This window comes from Pleuronectes platessa, chromosome 9 (genome assembly GCF_947347685.1).
Source record: "Pleuronectes platessa chromosome 9, fPlePla1.1, whole genome shotgun sequence".
Taxonomy (NCBI): domain Eukaryota; kingdom Metazoa; phylum Chordata; class Actinopteri; order Pleuronectiformes; family Pleuronectidae; genus Pleuronectes; species Pleuronectes platessa.
The window spans coordinates 22,131,861-22,154,644 of NC_070634.1; the positions used below are offsets into that span (position 1 = coordinate 22,131,861).

At 43.2% G+C, this 22,784-nt stretch overlaps 1 long non-coding RNA gene across 1 annotated transcript in view; it reads left to right on the forward strand.

Moving 5' to 3' along the window:
• The first annotated feature begins 2,693 nt into the window (after positions 1–2,693).
• LOC128448570 (uncharacterized) overlaps positions 2,694–22,784 on the forward strand; it is a 29,078-nt gene continuing 8,987 nt past the window's right edge. The window contains exons 1-2 of the long non-coding RNA XR_008339763.1: positions 2,694–3,116; positions 19,717–19,805. This is a non-coding gene — a long non-coding RNA (uncharacterized LOC128448570). The remainder of the gene's footprint in view (positions 3,117–19,716; positions 19,806–22,784) is intronic.

Below are 22,784 nucleotides of genomic sequence, written 5' to 3' on the forward strand. Positions count from 1 at the left end.
AGTTTGTTGGAGATCATTACTGAACAAACAGCATCATGAAGACCAAGGAGCTCACCAAACAGGTCAGGGATAAAGTTGTGCAGAAATATGAAGCAGGGTTAGGTTATAAAAAAATATCCAGAGCTTTGAAAATCTCTCTGAGCACCATAAAATCCATCATAAGAAAATGGAAAGAATATGGCACAACCGCAAACCTACCAAGAGGAGGCCGTCCACCCAAACTGAAGAGTCGGACAAGGAGAAAATGAATCAGAGAAGCAACCAGGAGGCCCATGGTTACTCTGGAGGAGTTGCAGAGATCCACAGCTGAGGTGGGAGAATCTGTCCACAGGACAACTATTAGTCGTCTACTCCACAAATCTGGCCTTTATGGAAGAGTGGCAAGAAGAAAGCCATTGTTGAAAGGGATCCATAAAAAATCCCGTTTGGAGTTTGCCAGAAGTCATGTGGGAGACACAGCAAACATGTGGAAGAAGGTGCTCTGGTCAGATGAGACCAAAATTGAACTTTTTGGCCTCAATGCAAAACGCTATGTGTGGCGAAAACCCAACACTGCCCATCACCCTGAGCACACCATCCCAACAGTGAAACATGGTGGTGGTAGCATCATGCTGTGGGGATGCTTCTCTTCAGCAGGTACAGGGAAACTGGTCAGAATAGAGGGAAAGATGGATGGAGCCAAATACAGGGAAATCCTTGAAGAAAATCTGATGCAGTCTGCAAAAGACTTGAGACTGGGGCGGAGGTTCATCTTCCAGCAGGACAATGACCCTAAACATACAGCCAGAGCTACAAAGGAATGGTTTGGATTAAAGAATGTTAATGTCTTAAAATGGCCCAGTCAAAGCCCAGACCTCAATCCAATAGAGAATCTATGGCAAGACTTGAAGATTGCGGTTCACAGACGGTCTCCATCCAATCTGACTGAGCTTCATCTTTTTTGCCAAGAAGAATGGACAAACCTTTCCATCTCTAGATGTGCAAAGCTGGTAGAGACATACCCCAAAAGACTTGCAGCTGTAATTGCAGCGAAAGGGGGTTCTACCAAGTATTGACACAGGGGGGTGAATACTTATGCACCCAACAGATGTCAACTTTTTTGTTCTCATTATTGTTTGTGTCACAATAAAATTTATTTTGCACCTCCAAAGTACTATGCATGTTTTGTTGATCAAACGGGAAAAAGTTTATTTAAGTCTATTTGAATTCCAGTTAGTAACAGTACATAATGGGAAAAAGTCCAAGGGGGGTGAATACTTATGCAAGGCACTGTAAATCGGCCTCGGCTCCAAGCCTCACGTGTGTGATCCCCGTCCGGACCCACAAACAAACAAACATTTGACACTCGACACAAGAGGTTTAAAGAGTCAAAGAAATGAGTGGATAACAGTTGGAGTCAGGGCGGCTTGTGCTTTGTTTTCAAATCCTCGTTCCAGCTGAAAACCTGCTCGTGCAGTCACTTGAGGGGATTAGGAAAAGGCTCTACAGCGGCAGAGAGACAAAGGGTTGGGAGGAAAATGGAGGAAACTCAAATTGCCATGTGAGCCAGGAAAACAAAAGAAAAATATATGAGTAAAAAATGTAATTTCACAGTCACAGTTTTTCTTCAGATGGAAAAACAGAAAAAGTGAGTGAAATTAAATTCTGTTTTTAACTTTTACTCTGGGTTTCTTTATTGTTTCCTCTATTCTATTCTGTGATCTTATTCCATCTGCTATATAAAGAAATGTATTGTGATATCTCAGTGTGCATGACTCACAAGTTGAAGTAAATTCATTCATTGAATTAATTGCCTAAGCCTTGTATGCCTGACATATTGTATGTTTGCCTGCTGTATAACAACAAACTGATCATACTATCATCTTTTATTTTGTAGTGTTTGACGAGGAAAACCTTTAAGACACTTAAAGTTTAACAGCTGTATTTTGACAGGGCTGCAGATTGTGTGTTTAACTTCCTGCATGAATGGGGCTGCAGGAACAAGCTCCCCTGGAATCTCTCTTGTTAAAGTAGGTCAGTAAAAGGGAGTTCCGTAAGATTATACAAGATCAATTTATCAAATTTAATGTATTTGGCAGAAGAAATCATCTTTTCTTAAGCTGTGGAAAAATCAACAGTCTGTTTCTTTAGGTATCTTTCTCAGAAACTGGTGCAGAGTCTTTATCTTTTATCATATAAATGAGGGTCCGGGGTCGAGGGGAGCTGGAGCCAATGTCAGCTGACAGTGGGTCACAGGCAGAGTATTATTATTATCTAATTTTGTATTTTGTATTTCATATGTTTTTACACCATAACAATATTTGTTCTTCTTCCCAGCAGCTCATCTGGTCTACAGGACTCCTTGGCAGAATGGATAATCTCAATGGGACCTTCCTGGATGAATAAATTACAAATAAAGATGTTTCCTTCAAAGACTGCAGTTCACAGTGTGTCCAGGAATGTCATTTATTAATTATTATTATTATTATTATTTTATTGTTTGTTCGTGGTTTGAAAGGAGGCTGAGTGTGATTGACAGCTCTCTGGTCCCACATAGGAATGGGATGCTCTGATCGTCTATTGGTCCACACAGCCCCCCCATCCCCTGCTGAGAGAGAGAGCGGGGATGGAGGGATGGAGGGAGGGGTGGTGGGAGGGGGATCACCGAGTTTACACATTCATCTGATACCACTCCCCCAAAACATAAAGGCTTGTCGGCGCAGGAAGGAGCTGGTGGACGCCACAGCGCGTAAAAGCATCCAGGCATCAAACACCGAGGACCACTTTGACCGAAGCGCCACGTTCCCCCCTCCCACCTCCCCACTCCTGTTTCAATGTTGTTTTAACCTCGGAAAAAGAGAAGAGAAAACCTTCTAGATCAGGTGATGAGAAAGAAACCCAGTGAGTGTGAGTGTGTGCGCGTGCGTGTGTGCGGCTCGCTGCACGGGGACCAGTGTGGAGCTCATCCCAAACAGAGGATGGAGAGAATAACAGTCGCTGCTCCGGAATAAAGAGAGGACGCTTTTTTTTCGGATGTGGTGACAGAGACGTGCACGAGTTCCACGACAACACGCACTCGGGAGGGATTTCCCTTTGTCCCCACGTGTGCAGTGGATGAGCTGTGGACCAGACACAAGGTAAAACCCCCGAGTGATGTATCCACTTTTTTAATTTCAGTGTGATTTGTCTTGTGCATGAAGCGACAGCAGAGAAAGGAGGATGCACGGTTTGTCTTGTCTCAGATGTGCTGTGGCTTTGTTTGGCTCCTGTCAGCCTCAACTACACCCACAAGTTAAGCCCCAGGTACCCCCCCCCCCCCCCTCCTTTTTATTGACAACAGCAGGGTGCATCCTCTGAGAGAGAGAGGGAACATCTCATGGAATCAAGTCTGGATTTAAAGATCATTTCCGACTCTCAAATATTGACTTTAGGCTTAATTCTCATTACTTGTGCTTTCTATCTTCTCCCTGTGTGTTGCATGGTCGGACCTGGAGTTTATAACCTACCTCAACTAGCCCTCAGCGTGAGTTCCATTCATTTACATTAGACATATAGACAGCTTCAATGTGGCCTAGCAGGAAATCCCCCCCCAGACACATGTGGATGCTGCCTGACAGTGAGTTCAGTGTTGATCTGACCTGCGTTTAAACCAGTGCACTATCTTACCTGAGATCAGCAGGTATCACAACACTGTCTTCAGTCTCTAGCTGTGCAGTTTTTAACCTTGCAACCTTGTGTTGTTCCACATGTCTGTTGCAGAGAACAGCATGTTTCCTGTTGGGCTGTTGTTTTATTTTGGTCCTGACTGACAGTAGCCAAATGTACAAAGACGTCTCAGATCATGTGGTTGAATAACAGACGTTGGTCTAAATCCTTGTATTTGTTCATTTTAAAGCACCCTGGGCTGAGTGTGTATTCACATCATGAACTGGAATGGAGACGTGTGGGAATCCCTCGTAGATCAGGGGAAGGCGACTCCCAGTAGTGACGGATCCAAACCAGTATAGGGTGTCCTGTGTTGTGAGCGTATCTGTAAACAAACACAAAAATCAATCCGCTGATGAACTGTAGCTGGCAGGCGGAGTTCCTTCTCTCCTGCTGCTATACGTTTTTCTCTTATTTGTCTACAGCTCTCTCTCTTTTATCTCTGGCTCTGATTCTTCATCCTATAGAGCACACATCCCCCCCCCCCCCCCCCCTCCATTCTTCCCTGCTCGTCTTCCTCCGTGCCTTTTGACTCCTTTACATTTTATTACATCGTCCTCGGCGTCTCTGCCTCTGGAAGAGAGCTCACTCCCTCCATCCCAAACCGAGCCTATCGATCTGTTGGCTTCCGCTCCGTGTTTAAATGTGGAAACCCGTTGACCCGTGGAGCAGAGCTCTTAGCCGAGTGGCACCGGGCACATTCAGTCCTGCAGCAATTATGGCTAACTGACTGTCAAGATGGACCTGTGCCGTTTCACAGATATTTAATTGTGTGGCTGAAATTGGTGACACTGACCCACATAGAGATTGTGATCGAGCATTGTGTGTGTGCTGCAAATCAAACCTCACTGGGGAGTAATTGCGGACTCGGTAATGTCTCAATGAGCCTGCTGAGGATTGTACTTTCTACATCACTCCTCAGTGGAGATCTCCCACAACGATAAACAAATCAGCATTTCAGCCGCTGATGAAAACCCCGGTGGTTCTTTTCAGCTGCGGTTCTCACATGTTTTATTTATCGATTGATTATTTCAAAAGAGAGAAAAGGGCTTGGCCACTCACCTTTTCTCTTTTTTTTCTTAGTGTGTGCTTCCTGAGAGAGCGGGGGGGGGGGGGCACACAGGGGAGGTAGCTCTAGCAGGATTTAACCCATCGTGAGTTAGAGCACACGTACAGTAAAGTACTTTTCTGATTAGGTCTCAGGCTCGGCAAGCATTTCCAACTAGACCTCGCTGACCTATTCCCCAAGGTCATGAATCCTTATTTACACCGTGTAGGTTATAAACTCCAGCAGGCGATGTACAACTCCACCTCTCGTGCTCCTGGTTTGTCACGAGATTTATAAACCGGTGTGGATAGAAGATTCTCCCTGAGCACTGAGCCTACGTATCAGCGGGTTTCTCTGAGCTGCTTCTGTGAATCAAAGACTCCTGAAAGTCCCAGATCCCAGTGAACCGTTGTGTTCATCTCCTGTAGGGGCCGCCTCTGCGACTGCACAGCCTCTTTTTCCTTTAGGGTGCAGTTTGTGTATTTATTGCACAGCTGACGGGAGAGAGATGACAGGATAAAAGGGGGCGAGCGATGAAGAACGGCACACAGCAAAGACGGGAACCAGGGATCACAGATGTTCATGGTTGAGTACTCCACATGAGGGTCAGCAGGGGGCCTCTCGTGGCCCAATTCTAGCCTCCAGTGTGTTCACCAGTAAGATTCTGTAGATTTGTGATGGTTTTGAGAGGTTGATCATCACACAATGACACACTGATGACTCCAAGTGTTTCACTCCACTTAGGAGCAGGAAGGAAGGAAGGAAGGAAGGAAGGAGGATTGTCAATCATTTCTCTCACCTACTTGAAATGAATCATCGAATGTAAATACTTACTGAGTATTACTCGCCCAAAAGTAATATTGTCAGTTGACGTCATGAGGTTATAGGATAATAAGAGATACAAGCCTGCATGGCAACTTACAGGAAGTAAATTATAATTGTACTGTTCTTTCTTTGGCCAAAAGCTAATGACACACTTCTTCATTCCTTGGGTGTCTTTTCTCACATTGTCTTCAGTCGCTGCTTTTTTTAGACCTGAACTGCGGGAAGCGTCTGGCAAATTGGGTCTGGACATTTTGTCACATTGTAGAAACGCAGCAGGAGACTGTCCTGGTCAGACACGTTCAGACGAAGAGTTCTGTCTGGGTTGAGCGTGGAGGAAGGAAGACATGACGTATAAATTACAACCAAGTCTCTGCAGCTTGTTTGAGAATGTCGGCGTCTCTGCCCTGATCACCAACAGCTCTCTTGTTGTCTATCCAAGTTCCCATCTTCGTCAGTGTTGGTATTCTTCCAGTTCCGCTTCCGTCACTTGTTAGAAACGTCATCAAAGGACCACAAATGACGACTCACTGCTCAGAGGGCGGCCATCTCTCCTCGCATACATAAAGTAACATGTTTTCTTCCTGTGCAGCACCTGCCCCGAGTCCCTGTCTGTCCCTAAGGCCAATCACAGCTTTTGTGATTTTAACTGCGGTGTGGATTATTTGAATTTGCCACATAATGGTATGGCTTGGTTCTGCTCTCAGTACAGGTCAGGTCACTTTCTCAGTTTCTTGATTATAGTGGTGTGTGTGTGTGTAACTTGAAATCAGATACCAAAAGGTGAATGTGGGTCATGCTAACAACCGATTGTTCTCTGCAAGTTTACAAAGTTATGATATAAGACTTATTTGACTGGTATAGCTTTTATTTTGTAACCAGAGCCCGATGGTGTCGTCAAATCCTCATAACAAAGAAATGTGGTTGAGGCTTATTATTTAACAATTTAATTTGATCATGAATAAAGAAATCAAACTAACTCTGTTTAAAGAAAACTCAAATACAACCAAACATATAGAAATTGAATGAAGAAAATAACAATGTGTTTTTAGATAAAATGCAGAAACATGAATGCAACTCTTTTATATAGTTTTGTTCTGTTAAATAAAAGATTTCACATCAGAGCACGTCAGCAAACAAACAATACCCATATGTCTGTGGAAGGCTCAAAGTCAACTCTGTCAACTAATGCATCAGTTGGGCTCTAGTTGAACCATAATGTGTTTGCTGCTGGTGTGGTTTTCTGAGTGCAGTGTCAAAGCTACTGTGTGTTTCCTCATATGTGTTCTGCAGAATGTTAATATCCTCTGCATGTCTGACTCGAGCTGTTGATGCATGTGCTGAATAGCCTCGAGGTTCTTCTACACTTGAAGCAGGATGTGTGTGCGTCGACTTTTTCTTTTCTCTTCTCTTTTCTTTCTCGTTCTGCCGAGAGTGGAATTCCCAAAAATGCTACGTCTCTGGCACAAAAAGGGGAAATTAACCACTAACATCAGATTTACTATCTGATGTTAGTGGTTCATTTCCCCTCTCGTTGATCAGACACGTCTCATTATAACTCCACGATCTTTCATCAGCTGGCCGGGACGTAGAGAAGGTACTGATGTTGAGATGAAAACCAGCTCTCTTGTTTATAAAGTGCATAATTTAAAATGGGGGAAAATAGCAAGACTGTCTTTTGCATCTGGTTATTAAAATGAAACCTTCATGGTATTGTCAGTGAGGGATTTAAAGGTTCTATATTTTCCCCTTTTCCAGAGTTTATTACAAGTTGTGATACATTTTTGGTTTAAGTGCAAAAACAATCCCCTCTCCTGCTTCTCTCTGGAGCTCCAGCAAGAACAAGACGTTCTGTTTTGTGAATGAAGCCGAGCAGGCTGACCACAGATTGTACCCGTCTGCTGTAACTTTATAACAAGGCTCCGAAATGGTTTGAACAGAAGGTCAGATCCAGACCAGAATGTTCTGCTGGTTTGCATCTGGTTCTGGGACTTTTGTAACTTGAATGATTGAAATAGGAGTGTGTGTTATTTCCCCAGCTAATTTCATAAATGTCTTTATCAATAAAAAGTATGTCAGTGGATGGCACATTTTGCTACAGACTAAAGCACACATGATGATACCAGGCATTTGGAGCCAGGCAACAGAGGTGAGGATAGTGGTGGTGTTAACAGCTGCTTTGGAGACACTGGCATTAGAATCAGCAGGGCCCCGGGCTACAGCAGCACCAGGGGTGAGACAGTCAGGAAGAACCGGGGCTGCAGCACCACGGGAAGCAGCGGCAGAGCGGCAGGCGACCGGGCTCAAAGCAGAGGGGCTGGAAGGAACATGACACAGCAACACTGCACCTGTGGCAACACGGCTAAAAACATCCAGGCCAGAAAGATCCTGCAACGATAGGGTTTAATAGTAAAGCACAGAAGAAGAGAAACGCCCAGGGCCTTATATCTGCCATTAATATGACTCTTGCTCATGAATCAGAATGGTCCACCAGTAATAGGTCCGTGAGTAAATCTTGCCGAGGGCTGTCACGACAAGGGCCCTGGAATCAATATACTAGTAACCAGTCATGTATTGAAATAGGAAACAGTGGAAGCTTGCTAACCATTAATTGTCAGTGGCGTTTTTTAAAGTGTTGTGTTAATTCGAATTCCAAATGTTCTCAGTATCCCTTCTTCTCATTGGCCGTTTTTCTTTTGCAAGTTCAGTTTCTGCTTTGCTAAATGTTGCCAGCTCAGCAGTGTGGACTGAAGCCAGTGGAGCCCAGCAGAGGTTAACGCAAGGTTAGTGTAGATTTAGGGCGTTTGACACCGACCATGTTTGGTCTGGTGCTTCTTACTTTTCAATATTTCTTGTTCAAATGGACTAAATGCAATCGAGGAAGGCGGTTCGCTGTCCCACCTGGAGGATGGATGTCACTGTGTGTCCTGACATCCCAGGATTCAAAGTGTCGCTATCTCAGCTTATCAGTCAGACCCTCATTCTTCTGCTATACAGCAACCATTTATAAATCCATCCAGCCAGCATTGCATCATCCTCACCGAGCAGTTTAAGTGGGATTTCACTTGTCTGGTCGATAGAGGCCGGGCGGGATAATGCCCGCAGCTCCATAGGCTAAATGGAATTGATATTTAATGGTGGCCATGTGGATCAACAGGAAGAGCAGCGACAGCCGTGTGTGCTCATGCATTAGTTTGAAACAAGATTTGAGAAAGCAACGGGGGGAGTAAGAGTTCGACAGACGAACTGTAATTACACCATCGACAGTCAAAGCACATTTCATCATAATTGCCTTTTTGCTTTCAAGTGCAGAGGATAACATGTCAATACTCATCATCTGCACGCTTTTATTCTGTGGCTTCAGCTGCAATCACAACACTTCAAGAAGTTGATTGTAATATTTGATTTGGAAAATATAGTGACACTTACTAGAAACTGCTTTTTAATAATCCATGATTAGAGGTGTGCTGCTTGGATGCTTACATAAGTCACTGCACACAAGAGCTGGAACATAACTCTTCATGCACAAATAAGGTTGAGATAAAGAAATCACTTCTATTTGGAAGCTGAACTCTCGCAGGTGAAATGGTCCGAATCTTTTCCCGACACCAAAGTACTTGCACACCCAAGAAGACGGCTCGCCTCAGGGTCCAACTTGAGCTTCAAAGCATGTCGCGTAAAGCTCATCAGCAGAGGCAGTGTGATTACCTCCGCCAAGAGGGTTCGCTTTTATTCATTAGCATTTATTGGTCTGGTTGGTTACGCAGAAACGACTGCACAGATTTGAGAAACATTCTTCAGAGCAGATTAAATGGAGGTCCGGATCCAGGTTAACGGAGAGACATTTCTGAGACAGCTTGTTAGCTTACGCAAATTGTCCATTTATCCATTTATCTAGAACCCTTTTCCTTCTTGGGTGGGGCTGGAGCCAATCCCAGCTGTCACTGGACAGGTCGCTGGTGTATCACAGGGCTGATGTGGGACTGGGAGACATCACCCAGATTCACAATATGAAGTCTCCAATTAATCTAAACCCACTTTTCATTTCTCTGGGCTTCAGAGTTCAGCGTACCCGGAGCAAACTCGTGGGTGAGAACATGCAAACTCTGGGATTTGAACCAACAACCTTCTTGCTGTAAGAATTGTTCAAGATGTCAGTGTGGCACAATCAGGGAGATGATGAGAATTTGTTTTGCTGCCTGAAGCACGGAGCTCAAAACTCTACCCCACCCCCATGTTTCCATACATTCACCAAAAAGACGGCTATAAATGATCTTGGGGGAAGGCGTCCTACTTCAACCCATTTTTAAATAGGCTGCAGCTGTGAGGTGCCCACTTCCTTGTTCTCCTGCTGCATACTAGCCTGTATAATGTTATTTTGATTTGTGGGTGATCCATCCAATGTCGATTCAGTGTTGTTTTAATCAAACTCTTCTTATTTCTCATTTTCTCATCGTTCCCATGACTTCTATTGAATACCATAAACCAATGTGATATTAATTTGATGAGTCAGTAAACAAAGAGAAGCTCTTTGCCTCTGACTTAGTGACTCTGAAAGAGCTTCACCCTCACAAAGGCTGAACTGACACAGATGAATAGCCTGAAGAGATGAGTTTGATAATTGAGAGTAATTACAATGCCGAGCAGCCAGCTCGTGTCTTTATGTTCAAGGAGAGCAGGAGCTGAATGTGATTGGTGGGATAGGAGCGCGGGTGGTTTTCTTCTGTGCTGCTGAGTGACAGATCTTCGGGTGAAAACACAAACATCAAAAGAAAAGTACTTCAAAGCAACAATGATCATGTTTTTTTCTAAATTGATGCCAAACGTCTTTGAAACCTTTTTTAAATGAAATTCTCTGAATGATCTCCGTTCTCACACAGGTCTGGGTCCTTCCGATAACATTATAATTTAAGGTTAGATGACTATAATCCAAAGTGCCAAAGATGTTTGAGGCTTCATCTTTTTGTTGCCTCTTTACTTTTTAACGTTTGGCATGTAAATCAAGCATTAGCAGCAGGTTTGGATATTTGCAAATGTGCTGTTTTCACCCCCGTCTGTTTGTTTATGCAAAAAAGATTTTATCCAATATCTCCTGCGGTTATTGATGTATTAAAGTGTGGACCAAAGTTAAAGGCTGATCAACAGACCAGCTTTGCTATTTGGAGCCACTAAAAATGTATCATGGCTTCAATCCATTTAGAGGCCCTAGCAATGTGTGCACTGTCCTACTAGCATGGGTTTGTAGCACACCTAGGAAAAGTGTCCGGAAGTTAGTAAAACTTTGTTAATCAATAACCTCCTCTTAATTGATGTAATAGGAACAGATATTGACTACTTCAAACTGTACAACTGAAACCACAGGGAAGTGGGGAGTGCTGAATAGAGAGTTGAAGTGACCCCCCCATCACAGTGGCCAAGATGCAGTCGACGCCCAACCACTGACACCACTGTGGAGGCTTTGAATGCCCATTAATCAACCCCTGTGGTGGTTCAGGTTGGAGCACTGGTGTAAATCTCTGGTGGGTTGGTGATGTGTGATTACAGCTGGACAGTGAACGGTGTCAACTGGGAGGGGGATTAACCCGTGACATCATTCTGGTATTGGGTCAAACGCTGGTTGATCCCCCCATGTACATAATCCCATGGCAACCACATTGACTGTGTGTGTGTCTGTGTTTGTGTTTGTCTGTGTGTTTGTCTGTGTGTGTATACAGTCGTACTTCCAGCTGAAAGGATGCGTGTGCAGAGAGAAATGCGTGCCTTACATTTTCGGTGGCATTACTTAAATACATCCTCATTTATCTGTGTGTCTGAAGGTCCAATAACTCCAACCCCCTAATTACTTAGGAAGATCAATTCTTGTAATTATGCTATAAATCTTTTGTCAATTTAATTTATTGTTTAAAAAGAATTGTCAAGGTCAAACCTCTGCCAAGGCCCAACCACATGAAGCCACGTTAACTTTCATTAGATCCAGATTTTTATTTGAAAATATAATTTAATATAATATTTTATATAATAACATTTGTTTTTATCTCGTGTTGGAAACCAGGTGAACATGCCCACTCGCTTACTGGGAGTTTTTTGGACTGTCTGTGCTCTCGGAAAAGTTTGTTCAAATGTCTGCAGCAACTGACTTGGACGTTTGACTTTGCTTTCTCACATGCAGCCCCTCTGGATAATTTCAGGCCCAAGTGCGGACTCGTATCTGAAGGCCTTAATGACAAAACCACAGTCTTCCATTTACATTCTTACCAACACAAACCTGTCCTCTCTCCCTCCACCTCCATTTCTCCTTGTGTCGTTCTAATAATGAACCCAGTTGGAGTGAAGTGCCTGCCCAGGTTGTTGATGCTCTCCGGTACATTGACTCGACGGGAGCCCTCGCTCTGACTGCTGCCCTTCATTCCAATGACGCCGCCCGAGGGAGAGAATAACCGAGGGACGCCCGGCTAATCAAGCTTCTTAATTGTCTCGACAAGAACTCGTGAGAAAACATTTACTCTGTGATTTTTCTTGCCAAGAGTTAGTGAAGCAGCGGTTGCTAGGCAGACGTGTGACAGATGACTTTGTGTGTGTGTCTGTGTGTGTGTGTGTGTGTGTGTGTGTGTGTGTGTGTGTGTGTGTGTGTGTGTGTGTGTGTGTGTGTGTGAGAGAGAGAGTAGAGAGTGACTGAATGAGAAGAGCAGAGACTTGACTCATTAGGAAATCCCTGAGCACCGCCTCTCTGTCTGACACTGATGATCTCTGTGGAGAGGAATATGAAGTCCCCTGATGAAGCTGACTGGCGTCTGCTGCCAGCACATGAACCTTTGACTACTGGTGTAGATAAGTAGCTGGTTTAGGACCCAGAATTTGGATTTGAAAATAAATTAAACCTTCTTTCTTCTTTTTTAAAGGCCAAGTATTTAAAATGGATAGTGAACAGGTTTAAACTTAAAGGTTCAGTGTGTAGAATTTAGTGACATCTAGTGGTGCAGTTGGATGCTGCAGCTGAATATCCCCTCACCTCATCCTAGAATTTAGTGACATTGGATATTTTGTGCAGAAAATATTTATGGTAATTACATAACTTTACAGCTTATTCAAACGTCGCCAACATTAGCCTTATTACTTGCATTACGCCTCTGCCCCCCCCCTCCTCTCCCACACTTGCCTCGACCCCAAGAACTCGTGCTTCAGGTGGAACCGAGCTGCAGCCAATGGGCTCTCAGTCCTTTCTACCAGTTGTTTAGCATTTTTCAACATTATCGATGGGTGGAGTACAGCTTGCAGCTGGGGGTGAATGTTTATGCAGCCGTCACAGTGTCCTGCTAGGCATTGCACAAGAGCGCGAGTGAAATGAATAATGTACATTTTATGATGAGTAGCCTCTTTTCACAGCAGCAGTCCTTACGTGGTTTAGTAAACCTGAGGTAGGGAATGAAATGAGGTAAAAAAAAAACTACTGTTGTAGAAAATGTGGGGGCAATGAATCTATTTCCACGACTCTGAACTCTCGCTGTGTGATTTTTCGCTCCTCGACATTATTCTCATGTGGGAGGCTTTCAGATGCCGTAGGCTGCAGAATGATGTGATAACATAGTTTCTCATGTATCCCTCCACCACGCAGCCTTCTCTGTGTCTCGTGAATTTCAGAGAGAAATTCTTCATTTGGAATAAAAAGTCTAATTTGTGAGGATTGATTACCTCCACGGTTGATCTGGCACAGGTTCTGGTTTTTTTAATTCAGGTGCTTTAAAGGCATTAATGACAAGATGCTGTGAAGAGATGAAAACACCACATTTTCCTTTGCTCTCACATTTCTTGTATAGACACTATGTTAGGGCAACGGATTCGATTTTACAACTCATGGAGCTGTTACTCAAACTGGACTTCCTGGATGAGTTCATCATTGCACTGCCACCAACGCAGCCTCGTGCACTTATTATCTGAACAGCTCTAGAGATCATTCACCCACTTAGTTTAAGACTGAAATATCTCAACAATTACTGGATGGATTTCCATAAAATATCGATACCCACGTTAATGTTTTCCCCTGAAAACTTGCGAGGATGGAAAATGTTTACAGCCTCCCCAGTGTAGCAACATGTTCTTAAGTAGGTGTCAGGTGAGTGGAGGGGTTTAAATGAGATTTTTCTGAAATGATGCAATGTTTAAGCTGTCACTTCTTCAAAGGAAATCAGATATCACTCAAAGCTTTGCTGAACTGAGCTCAGAATAAGAATATCAGGATATTTAGTCTTTAAATACAAATAACTTACATTACGTTATGATTTAGTTCTATATGAGTATAATGAATAGAGCTGAAGTTATGCAACACTGAATTTTCGTTTTGCACAAGTGAGAATAAACTCTTAACTTAACATTTGTATGAAGGATTGTGTTAAGCTTGCATGTAAAATGAAAGTTTGCACTTTTGAATGGTTTGACAGGATTACACAGTTCTCAAGGATTAAATGGTGTTTAAAGAAAGTTTACAAGAGTTTATTAATATCTTAGTATTTGTTTATATAAGACCAATAGTTTACACATAAAGACGAGGCTATGATAACATAAATATATATATAATATCTTTTTTTCATAGCGCACACAAATTCTCTATACAAATTTGAAGATTCCTCTACACATCTGCACACACATAGTTTGAGATCCAGTGACACAACCCTACACACACATATATATAATATTGCTACACTATCGGCCTCATATAAATCTTAAAGGACCCTGAAGTGGGTGAACACGTGATGAAGAGATCTTTATTTCCATTTCTATTTAATCACAGCTGGATTTGTTCACACATTCCATGTTTTTCATTGCACGCCCTTCATCTGCTGGCATGATGCAAGAGAACGACAGATCATAGTGAATAATGAAGTATCGCAGACAGGCTTCTCGATCCTGTTGCATTCACTGTCTTTACTTCTGCAGTTTTAGATTTCCTGCCTAAATCTCTTTCAACCGTCCGTCCTGGATGTCACCCCGATGTCCTCCCGACCTCACGAGGACACAAACACCTGTATTCAGGTCTTTTCAGATGTATTCAACAGGAGGTAACCGACCGGAGTTGTCGAGTAGACTATTCCAGGGTGTAACTTAGAGTCCGGTCATAGAGATGTGGATCAGAAGGAGGAGGGTAGTCTGAAGAAGACAGTCAGCTGCTCAGATCCTGTTCCTCTGAGACCCTCTGAGCCCCTCACTCAACAGAACAGACGGGCAGGGAGCTTGTTATCTCCTCTTTATTAGGCTGATATGTGACATGCTCGGTTGAAGTCACCTACTGTTGACAACTCTATTGTGCGAGAGGTAAAATGTGATGGGACACAGAACCTTGGTCACATTTTGGTCTTCCTATCTCGAGACATTTGAATTCAAATATTTGGGTGCCACAGGTTCCACTTGGGAATCCGGTGTCTTTCTCTGGGAATGTTGCGCATGTTAAATTTACTGACTGATAATTGGAGTGGAGACATGTTTACAGTATGGTGAAGCCTCAATCACACAGAAAAAAATAAAGACGCTTTCTTATCCGCCCCTGTCTTTTTACAGTAGCCTAAACTGGACAAACTAAACCCCCTTTGAGATTTTTATGACAACTGAAGCTACCATAGGTTATCTTTCATGTTTGGAAGGGGAGGGTGAGGTGGAGAGTATTCAGCTGCAACATGACACTTCACCACTAGATGGCAATACATTGTACATTTATTGTTTACTTTTGAAGTCTGTAAAGTCTGTAAATGGAGATCCTCTACCCACAAAAAAACACGGGTAGTCTGTCTCCTAAGGCATTTGCGTTAAAGCTGTAGAACAAAGTTGCCAATGGGGCATTGAACACTTGTGATACGAATGTTTTGCAACTACTGAGGAAGCCATTCCTGCCGTTCTTGTGACTCTCAGGGGTCGATGACATGGGTTCAAATTTATACTTGATGTTAAAATCTCTGCACAATAGTTGAATTGTGAAAACCAAGCAGCAGCTGCCTCATTTGCAACTTTAGAATCCATGTATGCACTGCCTTTTTAATAAGGGCGGGTTTATTCACAAATGGCAACCCCTCTGACACACCCATCAAACAAGAGGGAAAATACCTTGAAGCCTGTCACGCATTGTTTCGAGCAAGCATGTTTACTCAGCTTTGAAACCGTAGAAGAACTATGCTAATGATTTGAGATTAAACGTGCCTGAGCTAAAGCAACCAGCTGGCCAATCAGAGCACACTGATCTTTATCAAGAGTCAGGAGCTGCAACCGAGCATTTCTGACACAGGCTGAAAAGAGGAGCTGCAGCACTGGAATTTCTGAGGAAAGATGTGTTTTCTGAACATTAGCTCATGTAAACATTCAAGTTAGACCTCTGATAAAAGTTATGAACGTGAATATGAGCAGAGTATATCTCATAAAGGGGCTCAACTTGTGCCAAGAAAACCTTCCCAGCACTTGTACTCCACCATCACCAGCCTGGACACACATGCTTGTACCCTGACTCATATTTCTATTCTCAGCTGACAGGAGTGAAAGCTAACGTGGACTTTTACTGTTGTAGTCTCTCCGGTTCAAGGGTTGTCATGTTGTATATTCTGAGATGCTCTTGGTCTCTTTGTCTCTTTGTCCCTCGCAGTTAGAGAAAAGTGTGCAGAGAGCTATCATCATTGTAGTTGTTCATTGTGAGAGTTATTTTCATGAAACACACTTTGTGAATGGTCGTATCTTTATTGTTTCATACAGGGAACAAGCTGGCCTGTGCTTTGCCAACACGGTTTTCTATTTTTGCTCGCGTTCTATCTTCACACCTGTCGGCTCTAATATTGTTAATGAGGCAGAAGTAATGCTAATTAGGCTGAGAACACCACACTCACACACTCACACACTCACACACACACACACACACACACACACACACACACACACACACACACACTGTCCATACTCCTCGTTAGCATTGTGCTTCATTCCCGGAGGTTACAGCTCTAATCTGTGTTCATAAGCTGTCTTCAACATCTGTGCTGCCGAGTACAATTTTCGGAAATCTGCCTGAAACACAAATTTCCTCTGTAACCGCTAATTATCTGCTAATGGTGATCACTGGAACTGATTGTCGTCCCCACAGAGAAGATTTACCACTGATCACTCCCTCTCTGAAATTTATACTCAACACACATTTTTTGTTCAACAAATTAATGTCACTTAAGCACTCGTCTTAACGAGCTCGACTGTTATCCAACTAAATGTTGGGAAAGATCTTCTGGCCTAAATCATGGTGTTGTTGGAATCAAAGTAACCTCTTAAAATATAGTATTTCAAAAATTGCTTTCGCATGCATTTGAACAATTGTCTATTTTGGAGAAATGCTACCTTAGGCTCAAAGAAAGTGAGGTTAGGAAACAAAGAATTGAGCTTCCTTCCAGATTTGTTTTATCTGAACATATTTATTCCCCGATCAGCAGATTTTTTCTGACTGTAGACAGTTTGTACACATGCCCTTGAGTTATCCGAGAAGTTACCCTGTGAAGAACATTTCTGATCACTGCCAACAGTCGATGTTACCTTTCGTCTTGGCTATAAAAGTTAGACAGACGACACAGGGGCAAGTGGAATTAAACTGAACATTTACTATCTGTTGAAGCTGCTGAGTAGGACTGGACGCTTGTAGAAAGTCAGAAATAACTCATTTCACAGAGCAAGCCCAAGTGCTTGCTCTGTTGACATTTTATGTAATAGTGATGCGTCCTCTTGGCTGACGCGTTGTCCGGCCTGTTGGAGCTGAATGATGTCCATCTGCTTCAAGGCCATGACCCGTCCATCACCACTTGATTGCTGATCATGTAACAGGAAACACATGGCATCTCGAATGGCAGTATAGCCTCTCTGCATGCAGCTTCATACGGGAATAATCCAACATTTGTGAAAACATACTCTCAGTTTTCAGTGTGAGGTCAGTAACAGAGAGATGTAGGACACGGCGTCTGTTGCATGTTGTTGATGATGGTTCAATTTCTTTTTCCCATGTGACCAGGGCAACCACAGAAACCACAACAAGGAAAGTGATTCTGGAGATGATTTTTACTGGCATCTGAGTTTAATCGAATATTAACCTCTTTACCAGCACAGAACAATCAGGTCAGAGGAGACTAACGTTATTGAAACAACACCAGCATAACATGATCATCCACTCTAGTAAAATAAACAGCTATAATACAGGTTATCAATCTTCTATATACTCACTCTATATGATTATTTCCTCTATTTTAAGCCACCACCTGCTCTTGAGCTGTGACCTGGAGGATTTCAGCAGCCTGTGCTCTACAAAATGCTGTTGACAGGCAATTGCTTATGATCTGAAAGCACCTGAAGGCTTGTTCACACGATGCAGGGGAAAGAGCTTTTCCACGCGCCTCTTCCATTAGTGCTTGTTTCTTGTTTAATCGGTAGGAAAACTGTTCAAATGATAGGTTTCTACTAAGTGGTTATTTACGAGACTGTTTAAGGTCAAAGATCTTCTGAACCTCAAGCAACCAAATGTTTCTCTTGAATATTGTCTCCAGAGAAGCTGGAAGGACGATTTTCTAAGCCAAGCGAGCCAACCGCTATACAAATGAAAGTGACTTTGACCATTTAGAGATCTTATTTAACTTTTGGCAAGCGAGTGAATTACTTAGAAAAAGGGTCAAGCGACTTTTCTTTACTCCCTTTTCTTTCTCTGCTTCCTGATTTTCAATCATTCTTTTCAACTCCCCGGCCTTTTTATCTTTATTTCAATAAATCCTATTTGAACTGCTGTCCTTTTCATTCTCCATCTCTGTTTTCATCTCTTTCTCAGAATCCCCTTCTCATCTAATTTTGCACTTTATTGCCAAAACAATAATTTTCACAGTTCTTATTCATCTTCCATTTCCCATCAGGCCCTCGCTCTTCCCTTCTGCCACTCACCTCCCTCCCTCTCCATTTATTGGGAGGGAAAAAATAGAAACCATCCGGGGTCACTGGGGGATCATGCAAGGTCTTTTTAACGACTTGAATTGGCTCATTAGAGAGAGACTGTGTCTTCTGAGTGAATCTTGTCTTTGGAATGATAAGCATGTGGGGGAATTAAAGTGTGCTCAACCATTAAGGCTGCATCAGGTCTCATTAGCTCGCTGTTTCATTAGCACGTGTTTTTGAGGGGGAAAATGTCAACAATAAGAAACAGGGATAATTTGCCAATTAAGGCAAGAAAGAGAACTTGTACAAATTTGTGAGATTGGAAATGCTGTTTGAAAACATCAGATGAAAACGAAGGGGACATGTGTTGGGTTGGGGGGGGATGGTCTGATTCACAATACAAATGTATGTTTAGTTTGTTGTTGTTTGTCTGTTAGGATCTCCCCTACACACACACACACACACACACTGTTGACAATAGTCAACCAAAAACTTTGTGACAACTTCACAGTATAAGCTGTATATTTTAAGTAAGGTTGTGTAACATATTTAAAATGAGGTGTGCAAACGCTCAGTGTGCTTTGAGACTATTAGCAACCCAACAGGATGATAAATGGCAGTGCTTTCTCTATTAAATATTAATTTGTCTGATTCATGAAGGCTGACTCAGTTCCTACAGGCAACTTGAGTAGTTTCTTTAATGTTCACATATTGTCACTTAATGCTGAAGCTGTCATCCTCTGCTGCTCCTACACGAACAGCTGCTGTTGCACCAGGAGGGAACCTGGTACTTTAATGGAATGTACTTGATCACCATGTATTTGTATACCATCTTTTGCTCTGGGGAGTGATAAGCAACATGAAACAAAGTAGAGCTCAGCAAGGGATTGATCGTTTCTACCCGGATAGCTCGCCCACTTTCTCCCAGTCTGTTATTTTTATGTGGCCTTTGAGAATATATTCCACATTATCACACAGGGGTGCATCATGGGGGATTTCAGCGCGCCATGCAGCAGCGCCATCATGTTGATGTATCTCTTACTAAATGTCTCTCAATGGAGCAATATTCTGGGCACGGCTCAAGTTTTTCTCATAGAAACACAAACCAGAATGACATGATGTGAACTGTTTTATGTTATTTGTGTCGTCTGTGTGATTGTGGGACAAAAAATGATGGAAGGATTGCGAAGAAATAAAATACACAAAAATAAAACTGAAACCCTTCCTATGTTTGTCTTTTCCAGGTGTGAAGCTGTGGTGGTCCGACAGCGAGGGAGATACTGGAGGAAAGATGAGGAAGAGCAGGAGTGTTCTCACGGTGTCTCCCAACAATGTAAGTCCTCTCACTAATTGCACAACAGGCTGCGGGTAGCGGACATCTATCAAGGACGCTTTGACAGCCCAAGTCATTACTGCAGATGGGTTCCATTAGTTATCCATTTGTTTTTAGTGCCAGTGCCACAGATGAGATATCAACACTGAAACTCCCAGAGTGAGAGAGAGAGACAGGTTGTTTTGGAGCTGTGACAGTAATGAGGCGTTTACGTGTTCAAATAAGCACAATTTAGGTTGTTTCCATTGGAACCAGCAGCACAAAGGAAAGTGCAACACGTTCTTCTTGTACACCGGGGATATGGAATACAGAATCGTATACTTTTCATCATGATGCACTCTCCTTCCTCTCAGTCTCCCTGTGTTTTGACAGCTCGTTTGCCCGGCTCTCCTCCTCCTCCTCTTCCTCCTCCTCCTCCTCCTCCTCCTCCTCCTCCTCCACCATTGTGTCTCTCTTGCACAAAGTTTCTCTTTGGTCTGTTCCTCTCGCCGCATGCTTCTGCTTTTGATCTTTGCACATTCCGGCTAATAAAGTCCTCTATAAACTCTGTGATGCCAGCACTCTGCATCCTGCACCTGTGTCTTAAAGTAACATTTTTTTATATAATCTTAAAACAGCACCGTCTAAATTACTTTTATGGAAGACTGACTTGAAATAGGGGGAGAATACTTCCTCTTTCATTTCCACACCTCAGCCTGAACATCGGTTGTTGCTCTATGTGACTGTGGTGCGATCTCCTGTGAGAAGTGAGGAACTGATCGATAGTCGCATTTTAAATGGTCATAATCCGTCCCAGCAAATTCAAGAGTAATATCACACCATAGATTTCTAAACCTGCTAATCTAGTTCTTGTTCATTCAATTCAAATCTATTCTATTTGTGTCTCAACAACAGTTCCCAGAATGAGCAAACACTTTCAGCCCGGGAGATAAAACAAATCCCTGGTTCATCTGCATCTGCTCCGAATGTAATTTATTTTTGTAAATCAATTAGACTCATTTGTAGGAGTCAGGGTTGGGGAAGCTAATATCGGCAACACCCGTGTTGGCGGGAGCCTGCAGGTGCACCTCATGGCTGCTGTGGGTGTTTGGAACCATCGCTCAAATGGTCCAGAGCTTTAAAGTGTGGGTGTGCATTAGTCAGTCCTTCTCCAGTTCTCTCTTCGTTCTCCAGTTTGAACCAGTTTGCACTTTGAAAACATTTCTCTTTCTCCTTTAATTTCCTTCCACTCTGTGTCTTGTTCGCTCCCTTTCTACTTCTCTAACTTGTCACCTTGACCTTGCTCTTTTCTTGGGAATATGCTGTTGTTAAGCTTTCAGCATTTCGCCAAAAATAACATCCAGTACAGAGCAGTGACTCACTGGGGTGCTTTTTCAACAGCTAGATCAGAAACCAAAACCCCCAAAACAGAAGGTCAGGCTGTTCCTAGATCTGCTCCTCAGCTCTCGAGGAGGCAGCGACCATCAACACCTGATGGACGGCACTCAGCAAATCAACACATCCCACAGTTATGTGTGTCTCATGCTCTGGTGTTCCACATCAATGTCTGTTTCTGCAACACCACAGGATTGATTTATATGGATTCCATTACCTGTGTGTGTCTAGGTTCATTAGGATTTCCTCAATATGTTAACTGCACTCAGTAGAACACATTACTGTGCCAAGGCCCAATTTTAGAGGTGATAAAAATAATGATGGTGATTGTAGCAGAGACTTTAGAGCACAAATGTCATTTATGACTTGGTTGGGGGTGGAGGATGGATTTAGCTACAAGATGGATCTGAACATGTTTGATGGCACAACAGATATTTCCCTGCAGAGCCCCAAACTATTCACCAGTATCACAAGAGAGACTTTTCACAAAAAGCTTTGGCACCAGATTCTGAACCAGCCGCTGTTGACTTGCCTCCGATTTCTTATTTCTTAGCAGCCCCAGGAGGAAGTGTCATGGATTACACACTTTCACTCTCTCATTAGACAAATGGAGAAGGGAGGTGCAGGGACCAGTGGTGTCAGGACTTGTCAACTTTCTCTGTGCACGTGCATTTCCTGATGAAGATGCCTGTAAAGACAGGCGCTTCCAGGAAGTGGAAACGTCCCTTTTGGATGTTCAGTCACTGGGCTTCCTTTCTGCCTTCTAACCTGCTGTGCTGGTTTTGTGTTTAGTGTAACATTTTAAACATACCACCTCTTCTCTTCTGCCCCAAGACGTGCAGGCTAGGTTTATTGGCGATTCTAAATCACCCGTAGTCGTAAGTGAGGATGATCTGATTGACTGACACCTTACCCTGCCTCTCACCTCAGCTGGGCTCCTCTCCAGCTCTCCCTGACCCTCTCATCTAATGGATGGTTAAATGGTGTCAGTTAGGACCCTTAACATGTTGCGTTCATCTGAATGGTGCGAAAGTGCGAATACTAGGAATTATGGTGTTTTGTTTACCCTGCTCACATGAATGCATTTGTCTGTGGGCAAGAAGCGAGAGCCGGCGTATTTACACTTAGTGTTTCAGTGAAAGCCATAAGTGTTTCATGAATCAGAGGTTAAGTGGGCCGAGGTAGGACATTGTTATTGGATTTCAGCTCCAACAGTCGGGATTTGGTTTAGCTGGTGATGCTTAGCTGGGATTTGATGGGAGCGGTGGAAGTGTGTGTGCACACAAGCCAGCCGGCGCTTGTGTCAATGATTTGTCCCGTGTTGAAGCCGACACTCGGATTGGAATGGATTACTCTGCTGCGTTGTATTTGTGTATGGTTAAGGGTCCATTAGCAGGTGATTAGGGATTAACTTTGGATTCCAATACAATCATATGAGGGCGTGTGACTCCCGTCTGCCTTGTGGCTTGTGTGCGTATGTGTTATTGGACTGTGGGGCTCGGTGGATAGATACAATAATGTGCCTTCTGGATCTAATGGCCCCATTCCCATGCAGATCACAGCTAACCACCTCTGATCTGATTAGCTCTGATCCGTCACATCTAT